The sequence below is a fragment of the Entelurus aequoreus genome, linkage group LG05, assembly GCF_033978785.1.
Source record: "Entelurus aequoreus isolate RoL-2023_Sb linkage group LG05, RoL_Eaeq_v1.1, whole genome shotgun sequence".
NCBI lineage: Eukaryota > Metazoa > Chordata > Actinopteri > Syngnathiformes > Syngnathidae > Entelurus > Entelurus aequoreus.
The window spans coordinates 56,600,858-56,616,004 of record NC_084735.1 but is presented as its reverse complement, the minus strand read 5'-3'; the positions used below and the strand labels follow the sequence as shown (position 1 = coordinate 56,616,004).

The 15,147-nt window shown below is 40.8% G+C and overlaps 1 protein-coding gene across 4 annotated transcripts in view; it reads left to right on the top strand.

The window, feature by feature from the left end:
- LOC133650788 (autism susceptibility gene 2 protein-like) overlaps positions 1-15,147 on the top strand; it is a 686,155-nt gene that overhangs the window by 629,838 nt on the left and 41,170 nt on the right. For all 4 annotated transcript variants that reach the window (XM_062048437.1, XM_062048436.1, XM_062048435.1 and 1 more), the window contains one exon: positions 14,467-15,034. The gene's annotated coding sequence lies outside the window, so the exon portion shown is untranslated. The remainder of the gene's footprint in view (positions 1-14,466; positions 15,035-15,147) is intronic.

Below are 15,147 nucleotides of genomic sequence, written 5' to 3'. Positions count from 1 at the left end.
CGAGTCATAAATCTGACTACGAGGGGCGTTCCAGTTGAAATTCCGACTAAGAATTTGGAAATTCCGACTTACCAAAATGGAGCGCTTGCCCGTCGTTGTTTGCATCGACTTTTGACTTTTTAACAAATGGGGCAAGGGGGAGTGACGTATGCCGTAAAGCAAGTCAGCACATTTTTAGTTTTCGTGGCAGGGTTCCTGCCACCTTCCCGACATTTGCATAGTGCCAGAAAAAACAATACAGACCCCGTCAGGCCATGACAGAGGTGTCATTCAACTAGTTGTAAGTCAATGTCTCATCCCAAAAGTTATGAAAATATTATACTTAGTGTTGCTTTAATATTTACGTAATTTGAACATTTTAAGCATACGCGGCGCATTAATTTCAAAAACGCATCACAGCGTTCGCTTTTTATTTTTACCACCATCACTGATTAAACATCACTGCAGACTTAATGAGAGCCAACAAACATAATAAAACATCACTGACTGTACAATGTCTGCTGACATTAGGGCATACTTGCCAACCCTCCCGTTTTTAGCGGGAGAATCCCGGTATTCAGCGCCTCTCCCGACAACCTCCCGGCAGAGATTTTCTCCCGACAAACTCCCGGTATTCAGCCGGAGCTGGAGGCCACGCCCCCTCCAGCTCAATGCGAAACTGAGACTGAGTGGGGACAGCCTGCTCTAACGTCCGCTTTCCCACAATATAAACAGCTTGCCTGCCCAATGACATCATAACATCTAGGGCTTTTAGAGAGTAGAGTGCACAACTGCGCACACAACAAGGAGACGAAGCAGAAGAACGAGGAAATTACAGACATGGCGACGCCGTCGACGAGCAAGATGAAGAAATACGCTTGCAAGTTCCAAAACGAATGGAAACAAGAATTTCAGTTCATCCAGGACAGTTCGAAGGGGAAGGTGTATGTTGCCTGTAAATTTTGTAGAACAGACTTCTCCATTGAACACGGTGGCCGAAATGATATACTCATCATAAACGGAGAAGTTAAACAGGACAATACTGCCATCTAATGGATAGCCACCGGAACACTGAAATCCAAGTATTTATTTTATTTATATGTAAATAAAATATATATATATATATATATATATATATATATATATATATATATATATATATATATATATATATATATATATATATATATATATATATATATAGCTAGAATTCACTGAAAGTCAAGTATTTCATACATATATATATATATATATATATATATATATATATATATATATATATATATATATATATATATATATATATATATATATATATATATATATATAGATATATATATGAAATAAATATATATATATATATATATGAAATATATATGAAATAAATATATATATATATATATATATATATATATGAAATACTCGAGTTGTTGAATTCTAGCTGTAAATAACCACGCCCCCAACCACGCCCCCCCCCCCTACCCCCCACCTCCCGATATTGGAGGTCTCAAGGTTGGCAAGTATGCATTAGGGTGCCGACTGATAGAATGTTGTTATATTCCCATTTTGATTAAAAATGACTCATAAACCTTGCGAAGAAAAGGGGGGGGGGGGGGGGGGGGGACCAAGCCTCTTTCCGTGTCGTTCTCTAAATTGGCTACATCAGCGTTTCTCAAAGTGTGGGGCGCGCCCCACTGGTGGGGAATAGAGACATGACAGGTGGGGCGCGAGGAACGGGAGGAAATTTCACGTTGATTTTTTTTATTTTTTTATTATTATATTCTTTGATTTTTTTTTTACTATGCTTTCATTTTCTATACACACTGGAAATCACTTTGTGATTCTATATATATATATATGCTATATAGATAAATGTAAATTACTTATTTTTCCTGTATGCTTTACATTTCTAGGTAGGAGCGAAAGTTTGACAGACAGCAACAGTAACTAATGGGGGCGGGGCTAAGCGGAAGCTTTGTGAATGGCGAGTCACTGTGCGAGGATTTGCTGTTTTGCAAATAGATAAAAAATAGAGCCACTGCTGATGAGCTGTTCAAGATAATGGACAGTTTCCTCAAAGAACACGACCTTAAATGGGAAAACTGTGTGGGCTTTTGCTCTGATGGCGCGCATGGCAAAGTCAAGAAACGGGCTGCAGGCTCTAATAAAGAAGGTTGCGCCAAATGCGCATTGGACACAATGTGTCATTCACCGGGAAACACTCGCGTCAAGGCAGCTCAGCCCCGAATTCAATGAGGTTTTAACAGTGGCAGTGTCAAGCCTGCAACCCCGATTTGAAAAGCTGTGCAGTGCAAAACAGGCTCATTGCAGCCACTAATGCTGGAGTACTGTAAAACTCATGTTCACTTGCCCTGTCCTCCTTTTTTTGGCAAAGATTGGAAAGTGGCACTTTTATTTTCATTTATTATTGAACTTGATGCAAGTTATTTGATTTATTATTGAACTTGATGCAAGTTATAACACTTTTATAAATGATAATAAATGATAAATGGGTTATACTTGTATAGCGCTTTTCTACCTTCAAGGTACTCAAAGCGCTTTGACAGTATTTCCACATTCACCCATTCACACACTGATGGCGGGAGCTGCCATGCAAGGCGCTAACCAGCAGCCATCAGAGGCAAAGGGTGAAGTGTCTTGCCCAAGGACACAACGGACGTGACTAGGAAGGTAGAAGGTGGGAATTGAACCCCAGTAACCAGCAACACTCCGATTGCTGGCACAGCCACTCTATCAACTTCGCCACGCCGTTTTATTTGATTTATTATTGAACTTGATGCAAGTTATAACACTTTTTTTTATTTATTATTGAACTTGATGCAAGTTATAACACTTTTGTTTTATTTATTATTGAACTTTATGCAAGTTATAACACTTTTGTTTTATTTATTATTGAACTTGATGCAAGTTATAACACTTTTGTTTTATTTATTTTTGAACTTGATGCAAGTTATTTGATTTATTATTGAACTTGATGCAAGTTATAACACTTTTATTTGATTTATTATTGAACTTGATGCAAGTTATAACACTTTTTTTGATTTATTATTGAACTTGATGCAAGTTATAACACTTTTTTTGATTTATTATTGAACTTGATGCAAGTTATAACACTTTTGTTTTATTTATTATTGAATTGATGCAAGTTATTTTATTTGATATTGAACTTGATGCAAGTTATACCACAGCTGCACAGTTATTTTATTTATTATTGAACTTGATTTTATTTTATGTTATTGAGTTTGAATGTATAAAACTTGATGTTACTTGATGTTCGATACATTTGAAAATGTTATTTAGCGTTCTGTTGGGGCGATGGGGGGAGGTGGGGCTTGAAAACTCCCCCTTGTCCAAAGTGGGGGATGACAAAAAAAGTTTGAGAACCACTGGGCTACATCGTCGTCCTTCTACTAATTAGGTGAGAGACATGATTTATGATATAGGATAAACATTCACGAGCAGGTAAGCAAGGAAGCAGCTTACCACTCAATGATGTAAACATCGGCACACACACTTCTAATCACGGCACTGCTATAAATAGTTTGTCTGCTTTAGCACTTATAACAATATCACATATTTGGTTAATATTTAAGTCACGATATTTAAAGAGTATTGTGGGTGGTTTTTGGATGTTTTTAATTGGGTTTTTTGGACGGAATAGAGGACTTCCCAATGACTCCGCTATGCTCATTTTTACACAGATTAAACACGCATCCTTTTTTAAAGACTTCCATTTTCAGCCTTTAGATATTTGCATTTATTTTCTTCCAAAACAGAGTTTCTATAAAAACAAATGGCCAGAATACCACTTTATTCTGTGTTCAATTAGAGCAAATTGCTTTGAAGATACACAGACAGCACAGTTTTAAGTATTGGTTTTGAGTGGCTTTTTATTAATTTCATTTATGTGGAAAATAGTTCCTGTCCTGCAATTTTTGCAATTCAAAACTTGATAAAGAGCTAAAAAAGACTGATCCCAGAGACCATATAGACCACTATCAGGAATTGAACCACGCATGCTATCAAATTAAATATGGATGTCTCTTGTATCATTCAAGTCGAGTAGGATTTGTTTTGTGCACTCACAAGGTGACACACAAGGCCAACCCTGGATTTGCATGTCCGTTGGCAGACTGGGCACATTCCTGCTTCCGTAACCACTCCTCGATTGCAGAGGAGTCTTAATAAAAAGGAAAAAGCCTATGCCTGAATCTTCTTAAGTGTGGTGACTGCTGCACGACACACAGCTCGACAAGGATGGGGACTCATATGCACTGACAAAGAGAACTGATGATTGTGAGTCAACATTTGCTGCAGCCCTCATCTGCCTTTGCAGCCAGGGAACTACTGCATGTTTGCTACATAACTGTCAGTTTTACAGAACTGCCATTGACACTGGTCTTGTAGGACCATGAATTGGGTGAAATCGGGCTGTATCCCTGGTGCGGGCGGGGAAGCTAGTGTCTAGGAAGTGCCTTACTTCTCAGCCGAACATGGTGCTTGGAACATACACATTTTTTGCTGCAAGAATTAGAAAGCCCTGCGGAGTAATTCGATTGTCAACTAATGCTCTCCTGTTTTGATAATTGTTCTGTCGATGCAATGAAATATAACAGCAAATGTTGTTTTATTTCATTGTTGTGTACCTGGTAGATCTGTTTCCATCTTAGTGATTCAGAGGGGTTGTGATACTATTTTTAGGTGCTTTGAAGTGCTAAAACAGATGACTGCCGGAGTGTTTAGTTTATTATTGCACTTGTTACAATGTGTAAACACATTTATCTTTTTGCCAAAAACAAGGGATGCTTTACAACATATTTAGCTACAGTTACAAACCATCTTCAGTCCCTGGTAAGGTGGGTTAGGGCAATAACCATCGATCTGTAAGAAGTCGCTTTGTGTGGCAAAACAGCGATTGCAATGAAAAATGTTGGCCTCGTTTACACTGCACATCAAATCTGATTTATTTGCCCTCAAGTGACACAGATGTGATTTTTTTTTTTGCAAGTCTAAACGCTCCAAAGTGATTTAAATCTGATCTTCTGGCATCAGATTCAGGCCACATCAGGAGGTAGTCCTGAATTTGATTGTAATCTGATCTTTTCAAATGTGACTTCAGTCTAAACGCAATGCGACCTGTATGTAGGGCTGGGCGATATATGGAATATACTCGATACATCGCGGGTTTGTCTCTGTGCGATATAGAAAATGACTGTATTGTGATATTCGAGTATACGTCCTCACGCAGTTGCTTATAGCTGCGGGCATTACACTACAGGCGTTTCTCACTCTTTCTTGTCTCTCCTTGTCACAGAGTGGTAAAACAAGCACACCTTCTTACATACGTCACATACTGACGCGCGTGCAACGTCACACGCCCTCACAGGGCAGAGAGGTAGCGACATGGGTAACGTTAGCAGTTGCAGGTGCTAACGGAGCGATGCGAGTGGTAATACGAGAGTTAGAACGTGCAAATCTTGTAACAAATGAAGGAAGAATTAATTCCTAAGAAAAACAGCACGGGGTCCATCGTCTGGTGGTGGTTTGGCTTCAAGTGGGAAGATGTTTTACAAGTATGCGGCAAAAGTGTTGTTACAAAAAGTAGCACCACTGCTTATGTGTAGCATCATTTGAAAAGTCACCCGCTAGAGAATGAAGAGTGTTTGAAACCCTGCATGTCAACATCTCAACCGGTGCCACACCCAACAAAATGCTCGAGCAACCATTTCCACATCAACACCGTATGAAAAAAATTGTCTAAAACAGAAGGAGATAACGTCCGCAGTAACCTACCACATAGCGAAGAACATACACTATTTGATTTCCTATTATGCTGCTCATTTTTATTTGACAGTTATTGAAATATATTGTGTGACATCATGCGCAAAAGTGCACTTCCATCAATCCATTTTCTACCGCTTATTCCCCTCGGGGTCGCGGGGGGCGCTGGAGCCTATCTCAGCTACAATCGGGCAGAAGGCGGGGTACACCCTGGACAAGTCGCCACCTCATCGCAGGGCCAACACAGATAGACAGACAACATTCACACTCACATTCACACACTAGGGCCAATTTAGTGTTGCCAATCAACCTATCCCCAGGTGCATCTCTTTGGAGGTGGGAGGAAGCCGGAGTACCCGGAGGGAACCCACGCAGTCACGGGCAGGACATGCAAACTCCACACAGAAAGATCCCGAGCCTGGGATTGAACTCAGGACTACTCAGGACCTTCGTATTGTGAGGCAGATGCACTAAGCCCTCTTCCACTGTGCTGCCCACAAAAGTGAACTTTATTTGTTTTAAACTATCGTAGTGGCGTTCTGTACAAAAGGTGCACTTTAATTTAGTGTTGTTTTGATATGCCATCTTAGTGACATCATGCCACTGCTTAACGGTTTAATAAATACAGTTTTGGTCAATTGACTTATAAGTTGTGATTTCCCTTTCTGCATGAAAGTTTAAAAATTAGCATATATTAATGCAGTATGAACAAGAATGTTTTGATGTAGACACATAGAATCATCATACTGGTGTTATTATATGCATCAATGATTAGCATGCTTCAAGGCTAAGGCAAAATATCGAGATATATATCGTGTATCGGGACATGGCCTAAAAATATTGAGATATTAATAAAAAGCCATATCGTCCAGCCCTACCTGTATATGACTTTTTCGTCAGCTTTGGGCGAGCTACGTCATTCGTGTGCGCGGAGAAAGACGCAGTAGCCAGCGCAGGTAGGTTTTTCATCACAACATCCAGTTTCGGTGAGCAAAGTCTATTTAAGACGTCCAAATTTTCAGTGCATCACTTGTCAATCGTGCACTAATAATAGGTTATATGTAATATGTGAATGTATATATGTATTTATATATATTATATACTTTGATTCCGAAGAAATAGCGATTATTGAAGGACCGGAATTGAAGCTGTGGCACATTTGCTTATGTGTGAGTTGAAAAATAAAGATTACGTAGATGTCTGTGTCTCCTTTAGTTAACAGCAATTAAAAGATTAGAACCCTCCTAAATATATTACACTATATACATCCATACATACATTATATTACTTTATATTACATGGACCACAATGGAAACAAGCCTTTTGCCTTTTTAAAGCATTACATGGATTAAATTATTTAATCAATCAATCAATGTTTATTTATATAGCCATAAATCACAAATGTCTCAAAGGGCTGCACAAGCCACAACGACATCCTCGGTACAGAGCCCACATAAGATGTCAATAAACTTCTCAATCAATCAATCAATCCAAGTTAAATTTACATTCACGTAAAAAAACACACATTTTTAGGGTGTTGTGACTTTTAGTTTATTTTGTACTAGTAGCAACTTCCTCCGGGTCAACTTCCTTTGTTTTCACTTTATTGAAGTGCGCATGCATGTGACGTCGAGGCCACATTGGGGCCTGTGCGCAATTACACTGGAGTCTGATAAAAAAAAATCACATTCTTCTTGCAGTGTAAACAGTCATCTGGAAAAAAATCAGATTTAAAAAAATTTGGATTTGGCGCGACTTGGCTTGCAGTGTAAACATAGTCAAAGAGTGGCAGGGGCATCAGTGAGCCAGTAAGTCTGGTGTCGTCAACACTGTGACATGTTTGATTTTTAGAATTGTTAGCACCTCCTTTTTTGTATCTTTTTCTCTTTTTTTCAACAGCGTTAAAAATTCACACACATTTTTCTATTTTATATATCACATTAAAACATTGGCTACATTAGAATATTTGCACTCCTAATAATATGACAATAGATCACGGACAAATCATGTCAATGTTAATATGCATTATTTCTAGGGCTATACATATATAATTAGTGGCTGTTTATAGAAGTTAGATAATATGTTGGCTCTGGGCTATGTGTTGTTTTTCTGCTCATGCTGGTGTTATTCTTGTTTGATTAAAATAAAGGAACGTTAGGGTTGGAAGGTACTTTTTGGAGGTAAAAAATGGATGAGAAACACCCAACAGAAGGAGGCCACAGATGCACAGATGTTTAGAGCCATCAAGACGCCTGCATGTGCAGGTTGTCATGTCCAACCACTGTCAATATAGACAGTAAAGATTAGAGTGGTTTGGGCTCATATTGCTAATGTATTTTTCAGTAGGACAGCTGCTCGCCTTCTAGTCATGCCTTTAAAACATGATCGCTTGTTTGTCAATCAATTATGCAGGTCAGGCTGTATCAAGTGAGGGCAATGAAATATGAGAGGCTGTGTTAATTCCCCTCATTTTCCACATCAGCGATCTAACACCATATTGAACTGCCTCATCAGCAGTGTCTCACTTTGCTTTAGTCACTGTTTGGGTTACATGAAGTGCAAAGATTTTTAATGGAACTTTCCTTTTGTCAGTTCATTTCTCATCTGGGCTCAGTCGAATAAAAATTAAATGGATCAATTAGACAGTAATTTTTTAATGGCACACAATTCATTCAATTCTGCACCCAAACTAGCCAACCTTTTAGCACTCCTTTTTTAATCTTTAAAACTTGTCGGCAGCTAGAATGTGGTTATGAGCACGCTATGTGAGTAAACGTTGAGAACTCAGCCAACACGCCTCGTCTGCATTTATTATAATTACACAGACAACACGCTTAGTATGTGAGAAGTAACAATAAATAAGTCTGTGAACTTGAACATGGCTTCTCTTGCCTACTTCTTGCTGCTAGACACCTGGTAGTGCTTCCTCTCGCATAGCTGAGCTGGAAAGGGGGCTCGCCGTGGAGTTTACAGTTACGGTAGCACAACTAGCCCCAAACGGGCTAACATCACGACTAACTTGTTACACGTCCGATTCGCCCAGCGACTCTCTGTCGGAGTATCAGCGCTGGGGTCCAGTGCACCACAGTTTTATATTGTCGCTCTTTCCTTCGAGCTACCGGACCGCTCGTCTCCCCCGCCCGGACTGTTTACAGAGAGAGAGAGCAGGCGGGCGAGCGAGGAAGGGAGAGAGGAAGAGCGCGTGCGGCAAAACATTTCTCTGCTTGCGTCACGCAAGTGACATCTATGTTCAGTCCTTTAGAGCCATATACCACACCATGATTGGTAGATTCCTTCAGCTCCGGACTCAACGCTGTCAAGCGCCATTCATATAAAACTTGCGGGCCGCACTAACATTAAACTTTCATATTAAGGTGGGGCCGCAAAATAACGTGGCCCGCGTGCCGCGTGTTTGAGACCCCTGCTCTAATGGGACTATTGGTCATACGCCATGTGTCTCCCGTACACTAGGAGGTGCTATTTCCTTTTAGCACAGTTGAATTAATTCCTTTTCCGGTTGACCTATGAAGTCACATTAGCCATTTGCAGAGCCTTACAACTTGTTTTAACTGATATTCGCTGTAATATGGGCACTTATTACAAATGTTACGTCTTTAATGGCTATGCTGATGTTAAATGGCAGAGAGCATCAAGAAATGATCTTGGATTGCGCTACGAACATGACGCTACTACCAAAAATGTATCAGGGGAATGCAGGTCGGATGCAAAGACGGACCGGTGGAAGAGTTTTTTGAAGGAATTTTCGGACGAAAATCATGGAAACAAAAGTTTTGAATGTCTTAAAATGCATTCAAAAGGCTCTGTGGATTGATGGAAGGAGTTTTGAATCCGAAGTAAAAGACCGTACGCGCCCCGACTGATATCAGAGATTAGTTGCTATTGTTCTGGACTATTTTGCTAGTTGTGCGGTAAGTGAATCAGTTGGCTTGCACAAATGCAACATGCAGGGGTTTGTGTACGCTTAATTTTTCGCCTTTAATATACCTGCTTCATTCTATTTTATCTCATTTGCATTTCATTCGGGAGTCCAAAAGCCAGATGTTTTGGTCCGATGTTACACCAATGTTACGGTGTTTATAAATGATAAATGGGTTGTACTACTATAGCGCTTTTCTACCTTCAAGGTACTCAAAGCGCTTTGACAGTATTTCCACATTTACCCATTCACACACTGATGGCGGGAGCTGCCATGCAAGGCGCTAACCAGCAGCCATCAGAGGCAAAGGGTGAAGTGTCTTGCCCAAGGACACAACGGACGTGACTAGGAAGGTAGAAGGTGGGAATTGAACCCCAGGAACCAGCAACACTCCGATTGCTGGCACAGCCACTCTACCAACTTCGCCACGCCGTCCCGACATTCGCTGCACCAACTACACCACCAACGGTGGAGAGGCTGGTAACACAAAGTATGACAATTAGTCGAGAAAGTATTCTGAAAAATCTGTAAACTGGGGGACAGGTATCCCGTAGTACCACAATACTTCTGGACCGTTGCGCAAACAAATTGCTTTACCTTGATCGGTCACTCAATGCCTTCTTTAATGTTACAGTGGTTCAAATGAAAGGGAATAATTTAAAAGGCACTATCTTAAAACTCTATGGAACACAATTATTCAAAGTTGGATTTCTTGTGTACAAGCAGTGTAAGCATAATGTTCTGCACTGTTCGATATTGTTCTTTAGTTGTATTTTTCTTTGAAGTGCACATTTTTTCACTGGTATCTTATGCTGTATCACTATTTTCAAAACGGACACAGCTAACATTCGCTGCGGTTGAAACATTAGCCTAATCGAGGCTTACTGAATCGTACCACGGATAATTCAACTGAACTGCTGTGTGGAAGGAAGACTTGACACGGTTGGACTATAATGACACGGCTCTCAATTGGATAGCAGGCTAACTCCCCCTACCCCTTTTAAGGTCCCATTTGTCTCGTCTACGGAACCTTACAAAGCCTCCTTCACCTCTTTAATCCAACTTCAGTTTCAGCCTCCCACGCAGACTTCATTCTCCTCTCTAGTGCTCCACCAAACTGTGTGATAGTCAAAAATGCAATACCACTGAAATGTTGACAAACAATAGGGTTATACATTCTGCAAGACCCAAGTGGGAATTGAGCATATTTTCTTCCAGGGACAAAGAAGACCAACAAATGAACCCTTATGGGACAGGAAGCTACCACAACCTATTTGTTCCTGCTCTGCCTGGCCCTCGAGTCTTCATTACGACCAGAATAGACCCCTTCTTTAAATCAGTTTGCTTGGGCATTCTCAAAACAAGCTGTGGACCTCAAGGGGATTAGAGGTGCAAGCAGGCGATTGAGGATTGGGAATTCCCTTTCTACTTTGTTTGTCAGAGACGGCTCCATCTGATGGCTTTGAAGCACAAAGCACTTTTTATTACTAAGTAAGTTGAAACCGTGACAAAACAACTTCAACCCATTAGTCTTTTGTCTTGTGACAGATGTCCCATGAAACTCTTGCATACAGCACGTGTGTCAGAACGTGATCTGGCCTTTGCAACAGTACAATGCTGCATGGGCCTTGGGCGGGTAATACCTTGCATCTTAATGCTAATGGAAATAGGTTATGGAGGCACTTTGTTAGAACAGCCTGCTCCCAATGGAAAAGGCAGCGGTCTGGAGGGAGTTGCGTGTCAGCCAGGAGGCCCGTTGTGACAAGCTGCACCTTCAGCTCAGAGGGTTACTGCACCTCTTTGTCTGCTAAAGGCTCTTAACAGGTTGCATTTTGGGGGAAGAGGATCCCCCCGGGTTCTGCCACTATACTCCCGTATGGCCCAGAGAGAGCTAATTACTGCTTGCGTATGCACCGTCATCCCCCTTGAGCCTGTGCTGCTGATGTTTCAGGAGGGGTTCTGTTGGAGGAGATCCCTGCAAACAAATACTATGTACAGATCATTTTAGGTGTCTTTATTTCACCTCCAACATTGTAAAATGGTAGTATTATTTCAGCTCACAACACTTTAAGTTAAGAAATTGACTAACTTTCCATCGCCCAAAACTACCATATTTTCCGGACTATAGAGCGCACCCTTACATAAGCCACACCCGCTAAATTTTAGGGAAAAAAAATGTTTCTTCATATATTAGAATTTATCTGGGGATAGGTTGATTGGCAAAACTAAATTGGCCCTAGTGTGTGAATGTGAGTGTGAATGTTGTCTGTCTATCTGTGTTGGCCCTGCGATGAGGTGGCGACTTGTCCAGGGTCTACCTTCCGCCCGAATGCAGCTGAGATAAGCTCCAGCACCCCCCGTGACCCCGAACGGGACAATGCGAAATGAATTATTTATACAGAAAGAAGCTGTAAATGTTAATTTCCATACTTCAATTGTTTTCAAACAATGTGTTTTACACCGCAGTAAAACGAACACAACAGAAGTCATTGTCATGGACCCACTAGCTGTGGAAGCTATCTCTACAATCAGTTAAACTGAGTCAATAAGTCTTGGTGAATTTACTGAGAAATTTGTGAAACTGAAACAATCCAAAAATTTGACCTGAGCAATATGGCCTAAAAATAAAATTCAATTTTTTTCCCCGATTTTTCACCTACTTTTTAAAGAAACCATTGCATATAAATGACAGAGATAATTCAAAACAAGTTTTTCTTTTATTTAATCAAAAACTTGTAGTTTGAAATTATACTGCATACACTGCATCTTACTCTTAGCAAAATTATAATTTGTATAGTGTTGTTATTTTTAGATCAGACATAAATCGTACTTTTATGGAATCATTTAAAAATAATTAGATTAAGAGCTTCTCTTGGGAAGCAATACTTCTGCTTGAAAAGAGTATGTTTGTTAAAAAAATGTGGCATTGCACATTGCATGCAAATAAACAATCTCCAACATTCAAATCAATTAAGTGCAAACTTCTGTCTTGAATAATTATTAATAAGTATTATACATTGTATCCAAATAAATAATTAAATAAAACACTGAGAGGACTTTAGTTTGTTTAAGTAAGTAGATAAAGTAAACACAGCCTTTTTCATTCAGAGCAACTGCTTTAGTGATTGTGCTTCATTCTCATCATACATGGTGTCATCATACATACATTGGATAAATGATTCCACCATAATAAGGCTTGGTTAGTAGAGCGGCCGTGCCAGCAACTTGAGGGCTCCTGGTTTGATTCCCACTTTCTGCCATCCTAGTCACATCCTTTGTGTCCTTGGGCAAGACACTTCACCCTTGCTCCTGATGGGTCGTGGTTAGGGCTTTGCAAGGCAGCTTCCGCCATCAGTGTGTGAATGGGTGAATGTGGAAATAGTGTCAAAGCCCTTTGAGTACCTTGAAGGTAGAATAGTGTTATACAAGTTTAACCCATTTACCATTATCATTTACCATTTTTAGCCCGTAGTTAGTTTGTTTGTTGTTGTGTCTTGCCTTTTTGAAACAAACTTTGCAGCGTGCAGTCACTTGTTCCATGCCTGTTGCCACAAAACCTAAGTACTGACAACACTTTTCTTCTCTTTGGAGCAAACGTCTCATTAGCGTTAGCAGCAGCCATGTTTTGCTATGTGTGCCGCGAAGGAAGTAAGGGGACGGCGAAAGTTATGGAAGCTCCCGAGGGGCAAAAAGTATGCCGGAACAAGAGTAGAAAAAAAAAATTGTTTTCAATTTTCATATCGTCTGCAACAAAAAACTTTAATATATTGATAAAATCGATAAATCACCCAGGTCTAACAAAAAATGGCATTGTAAGTCAATATTACTAACACAGACACTCATAAACGTAAAACTTACAAACTGCTGTGGATGGCTACAAGACGGAACAGAACTTCTACTTTTGGTTGAAAGGACACTGCAGCACCTGCAGTGATCGAACTTGTCTTAAAGATGGCGCCATAGCACAAACAATAACACACCTTGCCGCATAACTTGATTGAATTTCGTGAATTGGTGCAATCACAACATCGCAAGTTCTTTGATGTACTGCTTATTAGTATCAACCTCATGGCTTTTTCTAATTATTTTATGCCTTTTTGCTGAATTTTTATTCCTACAATGTGCCACATAACCAGGAAGTGTTTCCGAAGGATGGAAGGGCGACTCCAGACTATGTCTTCTAAGCACTATTGCAAGTTATGACTCCTAATAATCAAAAGCTGGGCTGCACGCTTGTGGAGGTGTTCTGCATGGGTCCACACCTGGCCTTTTACAGGTGGTAATGCACAGTCCACCGGCTTGTGGAGGAGTCTTAGATCTCTGTTCCGACCTGAGATATTTCACCTTTTGTGACGACTTATATTTGATTTCAGAGTGAATATATGATCCAAGAAACTTTTGAACATTGTTCTTTAATTTTTTTATGCAGACCACATAAAAATTTGGAGCAGTGTTGGGATGTATTTACATTTATTAGTGGTGGGCCTCCACAAATAAATGAATGTATGTGGAGCACTGATACTATTTCTAGAACTGCTTTTAGCGTGCTATTCCATTTGTCGCTCACTGATCAAGATGATTTGGTCTGGTAATATCATAAAGAGGAAAGAGGAACGTCAGCATTTTGGTTGGCTTAAATGTTTGACTTATATATCAAAATCAGATTCAGTCACCCTTGTCAAACGGTAGCTATATTTTTCTTCAAAGGCCGCCATTTTAATGTGTTCATGTTTTTTCTTTTCACCCAGTTCCACCATTTGGCATCAATGCGCTGTCCACCAATGGCAGCCAGGAGACTCAAGGCCCAGGCTTTCTCAAGGTGTCAGGCCTAGAGCGCAGTCAGGAGAGGAGCCAGGAAAACTGCAGGGACTCTCAATCCCCTTCAGCTACTGCCCCGAGTCAGCCTGTGTCCCCACAACCCCTGCCCCCACCCCAGCCCCAGCAACTATTCCTCCCACGGTCTCCATCCTCACAGCGGACTCAGGCAAACATCCCCACCCAGACGTTGCCTTCCGTTCCACCGCTTCCCCTTTTAGAAGCTCTGCCCAGGCATTACCCGCAGACACCCGCAGCCGTGCCTCTCGCCCAGGGCCAAGTGCCATTACCGGCGCCCCCTCCCCAGCACGTGCTGAAACTGCTACCCCAACACCGGCCTCAACATACACCCAAGCTCCACCCACACCCACCGTTGCCTGCCCCTCCCAATAACCATCCTCACCAAGCACACCCCAGCCAGGCAGGGCTACACCGACCTCCTTCATGCTGCCAGCCCAGGCACCTTTCTGCCTACAACTGCCTCAACCTCAACAGCCACAGGTAACCCTATCGAGGAAAGTCATCCACCTATTTGTTTTAAAATGTATTCATATCTCTCAAATCCTCTCATACATGCAAAAAAACACAATCACATACTTGAAAATGCTTGCGAA